Below are 6,069 nucleotides of genomic sequence, written 5' to 3' on the forward strand. Positions count from 1 at the left end.
TTTGAATATAAATTGTAGTGTACTAGTCTTTAGTATAATCTTCTCACATAGTACGGACAATTTCCTCATGTTGAACTTGCATTTCTCGATTATGTGACCGAGAAGACGAACCAACATTGTTACTTTGAGCCATTTGTTGGTTAATATCATCCGCAACTATATTTTCATGCTCATAGACCATAAATATTTCAACAGTCCTTTGGTATTCCCGCAAATAATTATGTAACACTGCACAAACTATGACAATTTTCACTTGTGTATCAACATCATAATGGTTCATGCCTTGTTTCAGTATTCTAAATCTATTTTTCCAAGCTTCAAAAGTCCGTTCAATCACAATGGGCAGAGATGAATGCCTGTAATTAAACAGTTCTTTCGCATCTTGAGGCTTTCATTCACTCTCTCTGGAATCCTGCAAATGATAGTGTAGTCATTTGTATGGAGCTAAAATTCGATTGGTGTGAGTAAAGTGACTGTATGTTGGTGAGCATAATAAATTTTATGTCGGTGAGAATAATAAATTTTAAAAAGTAATAATCTGATTATAAATTTTATTTACATATGAAATAAATGGTTAATAGATATAAACGTGGGGTTTTTTTTTAACAAAATATAAACTTGTAGATCAATTTTTGTATTAAAAATATCTCAAATCATGATATGAAATTTGCATATCATGGTTTTTGGAGAATATGGAATCACATCTCTTGATATGGAATCAGCGTAAAATCGCATGTCCAAACGCTGATTCCATCTCACGATTTCATATTGTGATATGGTATTGCATGGCTAAACGCCTACTAAAAGTCATGATATGTGAATTCCCATATCGATTTGAGATTTTTTAAATAAAAAATTTGATCCACAATTTTATATTTTGTTAAAACAACCCACAGATTTATGAAATTTGAAAAAATAGATTCAGAATACTGAAACAAGGCATGAACCATTATGATATTGACACACAAGTGAAAATTGTCATAACTTGTGTAGTGTTACATAATTATTTGCAAGAATACCAAAGGAGTGATGAAATATGTATGGTCTATGAGCATGAAAATGTAGTTGCGGATGATATTGATCAACAATTGACTCAAAGTAACAATGTTGGTTCGTCTTCTCGGCCACATGATCGAGAAATGCAAGCTCAACGTGAGGAGATTGTCCATATTATGTGGGAGGATTATATTAAAGACTAGTTCACTACAATTTATCTTCAATTTTTTTTATTGAATTAAAGTTTGATGAAATAGTTACTTAAGTGGGAAACAAATAACTTTGTAATAATTTATTATGCGATTTTATAATTTTTTGTTTATTTGGTAAGATTGAATAAACAATTGGGCTATTTTTATAGTTTTTACAACTTATGAGATTTTTATGTTTATGAGAAAATATAAAACACAAAAATTCCATATCGCATATCCAACAAAACTTCAATTTCATCTCATGATTCCATATTATGATATCATACATGATTCCATATCGCATGGTCAAACGGGCCCTGGGATAGACGCCGGATTTCATGTTATATCTCACATGGTATATGTCATTCAAAGGTAAAAAATTTCCCACAATAATGAACTAACATTACTTTCTAAAGTATCTCACAAGTGTTTTATAAGATGTTTACCTTTTCTAACATCTCGCAATTTGAAATAGTTAGGAAGAAGCTAAGAATGGGAAATAGTCATTTTTGGAAATAGTGACCAATCTGGCAATTTGTTTAAGCAAGTTAAAGTGAGTTTTTGGTCAACTTCTAACAATCATAACTCCTAGATCAGGATGAGTTAGGTGTAGTTCCATATATGGTTGGAAAACTCTTGGAATGATCTTTCCAACGCCGCCAAGTTTGCGCGATTCCGATTTCATATGAGTGAGTTATGCCCTTTTGGAAGTTTGGGCTGTTTGGATTAAGAATGTCAATCCGGATTTTTGAAGGGTAGTTTGGGTTTTTTCCTTACCCGATTAATTAAATCCGTTTTTAGTAAATTAAGTGGGGTCAAAACTGAGTTAGTTAAGTTTACGCTTTTGAGAAATAGAGTTAGGGCTTTTGGAGAAAGAACACAAGAGAAAGGAGAAGAGGAAAAGCAAGATTCGCCAAGAACGGTCGATTTTGGTTGTGGATTCGCCAAGGAATTGATCCTACAAGGTATGTGAGTCTTTCATAGTGTTGGGTTCATTCACCCACGCGCCAAACATGTTTTGTTCAGCAGATTCGTTCTTAAAGAGTTTGAAAGTTGATGTTTTTGACATAAATTCTTGAATTTGAATGTTGTTCTTGAATTGGGTTGAATTGAGGAATTTCTGAGATCGTTACGTTGGGTTTTAGAGTTGTTTGAGTTAGGTTCTTGAGTACTTATGATGGGTATCGGGATCTAAAGTGAATTTGAGATCAATAGTCGAGCTTAGACGAATTGGGGCTGGAAAACGAAAAAGGAAAAAGTCGAGGGAGTTTTGGCACGCAAGTCTGCGTCGCGGACTTGCTTCCTCTGTGTACAAAAAATTTCTCTGCGTCGCGGTTAAAACACGGACTCCTTTGTCTCAAAATTTAATTTCGTGAGTAATTATTTAAAACACCTCCGCGTCGTGGACTTGTTCCAAGACGGTGATTTCGTGACTTTTCTCATGTTTAGCTATTTAAGATCATTCCTAAACATAATGTGATCCTTCCTATCACAAATCAAAATCCTTGAATCCATAATTCAATTCAAGGACCAGGTAAGAGTCAAGTCAAGAGCAGTTAGGATCAAAGTAAAGAGAAGTTAAGAGTAAAGTCTAGAAGTTAAGAAGCAAGTCAAGCAAAGTTTTTTTTAGAAGTTTTCAAAAGTCTTTAACAAACGTTTTAACTTTGTTTTAAGACTTAAGTTTCAAGTTAAGCAAAGAGTAAAGAGTTGAGTTCATTTCTCAAAAAGCTATTAGGGAACTAAGTATTCCCAAAGAGTTTATAAATGTTTTCACATTTGAGCAAGAAAAGGGAATATCGGTTCCAAGAGAGCTTTCAAGCTAAGTTCTGAGTAATTATCTCAAACCAAAGAAAGAAGTTGTTTTAAAACATATGAGCTAAGTATATTTTTTGGAGTAGTATTGAGCACCGATATGAAGATGCGAGTCATATTAACTCAAGTCTCCATAAATCATATAGCCATCATGGGTTTTAATGGGTCATACTTTTTAGATGATCACATAAGTTAAGCTAGTGGATCCACTAAGTTAAGCGTTCTATATGACGACAAAGTATAGGACAGTTCTGGCAGCGTAGGGAAGACGTTGTATCACCACTTAGGCTCATAGTGATGGTTGTTAGTTAGAGAATCTCCCATAGAAAACCATATTATTTTCTTATATGAGTAAAGTTGAGTTTGTTATTGGTTATCTTTAACGAACTACGTTGGTTGCAACTGTTTTATAAGCTTTATATATATTGCATGTGTTTCATTTCTTTATATTTGAGTTAAGTTATTTAGAAGTTGAGAAGAGCCAGGTAAGTGTTTCCTTTCAGAATCCTTTCACCTATATCTTGTTTTAGCATTCCAACTCGCATACTCGTACATTCAATGTACTGATGTCAGTTGGCCTGCATCGTTTTATGATGCAGACGCAGGTAACCAAGATCAGCATCCAGCGCCTCGTTGATCCAACCTCCACGAAGAGCTGTCAGAGGTCGTCCTGCTAGACGCAATGTTGAGAAACAAGAGTTACCAAATGCACCTGAAGTGCAACCTCAAGGAGAAGTTACCAATGCTGAATTCAAGGAAGCAATCAGGATGCTAAGTCAGGCTGTGACTAACCAGGTTGGGCAGCAAGAAGGAGCTAGACAGAATGAGGATGACACTTCAAGGATTCGTGAGTTCTTAAGGATGAATCCTCCAAGTTTCACTGGTTCAAGCACTACTGAGGATCCAGAAAACTTCATTGAGGAACTGAAAAAGGTATTCGATGTGATGCATGTTGTTGATACTGAGAGAGTTGAGCTAGCTGCATATCAACTGAAGAATATTTCTAGGACTTGGTTTGATCAGTGGAAAGAGGGTAGAGTTGATGATGCACCACCTACGAGCTGGGCCTGTTTTGAGGAAGATTTCTTGGGACGTTTCTTTCCCCGAGAATTGAAAGACGCTAAGCTACGAGAATTTCTTACACTTAAGCAGGATTCTCTAAGTGTGTATAAGTATGGGTTGAAGTTCACCCAACTATCTCGTTATGCTCCATAAATGGTTAAGGACATGAGGAGTAGAATGAGTTTGTTGTTGCTGGGTTGGTCCGTCTATCAAGCAAAGAGGGCAGGGCAGCGATGCTGATAGGTGACATGAACATATCAAGGTTGATGGTTTATGTGCAGCAGGTTGAGGAAGAGAAGCTGAGGGACAGGGAAGAGTTCAGAAGTAAGAAAGCATATACAGGGAATGAGTCTGGGCAGCAGAGAGGTAATGTGAACCGTTCGTCTCTTCAGCAAAAGCAAAAGGGACCTGCTCCATCATCTGCTAGTGCATCTGCACCCCGAAACAAAGGTGAGTATAATGGCCAGAACTCGCAGAACTTCAGAGCTAGACCTGCACAGTCTCAAGGTAGTGTGGCATAAGGAGGTAACTGGGCTCCTACATGTACCAAGTGTGGTAGGATCCACCCAAGTAAGTGTCGTGATGGCCAGACAGGTTGTTTCAAGTGTGGGCAAGAGGGTTATTTCCTGAAGGAGTGTCCTAAAAATAGGCAAGGTAGTGGAAATCAAGGCAATAGAGCCCAATCTTCATCAGTTGCCCCACCAGATAAGGCTGCACCTAGAGGAGCTACTTCTGGTACTGGCGGAGGAGCAAACCGCCTCTATGCGATCACGAGTCACCAAGAGCAAGAGAACTCTCCAAATGTTGTCACTGGTATGATCAAAGTCTTTACTTTTGATGTTTATGCTTTGCTAGACCCGGGAGCAAGTTTATCTTTTGTAACCCCTTATGTTGCAAATAAGTTTGATGTTCTTCCTGAGAAACTTTGTGAACCCTTCTGTGTTGCTATACATGTTGAGGAGTCTATTCTAGCAGAAATAGTCTATCATGATTATCCCGTTTCCATCAATCATAAGAGCACCGTGGCTGATTTAGTTGAGTTAGACATGGTGGATTTCGATGTCATTCGAGGTATGGACTGGCTCCATGCCTGTTATGCATCAATAGATTGTAGAACTCGAGTTGTCAAGTTTCAGATTCCTAATGAGCCAGTCACAGAGTGGAGTAATAGTTTAATAGTGCCTAAGGGTCGTTTCATTTTGTACCTTAAGGTCAGAAAGTTAGTTTCAAAGGGTTGTATCTATCACTTAGTTCGAGTTAATGATTCTAGTGTTGAGATATCTCCTATTCAGTCAGTTCCTATAGTAAGAGAGTTTCCAGAAGTCTTTCCTGATGGTCTACCCGGAGTCCCTCCTGAGAGAGAAATAGACTTCGGCATAGACATCATTCCAGATACTCGTCCTATCTCTATTCTGCCATATAGAATGGCACCAGCAGAGTTGAAAGAGTTGAAAAAGCAGTTGAAAGATCTCCTATTTCTCAAAAATTGACCTCAGATCAGGTTACCATCAGTTGAAAATAAGGGAATGTGACTTCCAAAGGCATCATTCAGGACCCGTTATGGTCATTATGAGTTTATGGTCATGTTGTTGGGTTTAACTAATGCACCAGCAGCGTTCATGGACCTTATGAATAGAGTCTTCAAACCTTATTTAGATATGTTTGTTATCGTCTTCATTGATGATATACTAATCTATTCAAGAAATGAAGAGGATCATGCTAGCCATCTCAGAATAGTTCTTCAGACTTTGAAAGATAAGGAGTTATATGCTAAGTTCTCAAAATGTGAGTTTTGGCTTGAGTCTGTGGTGTTCTTGGGCCACATAGTTTTCGGTGATGGAATTAGAATTGATACCCAGAAGATAGAGGTAGTGCATAATTCGCCTAGACCCACATCTCCAACTGATATTAGGAGTTTCTTGGGTTTAGCTAGCTATTATAGAAGGTTTGTAGAGGGGTTCATGTCTATTTCATCTCCTTTAACGAAGTTGACTCAGAAAATAGTGAA

Source organism: Solanum tuberosum, unplaced genomic scaffold, assembly GCF_000226075.1.
Source record: "Solanum tuberosum cultivar DM 1-3 516 R44 unplaced genomic scaffold, SolTub_3.0 scf00810, whole genome shotgun sequence".
In the NCBI taxonomy this organism is placed as follows: domain Eukaryota; kingdom Viridiplantae; phylum Streptophyta; class Magnoliopsida; order Solanales; family Solanaceae; genus Solanum; species Solanum tuberosum.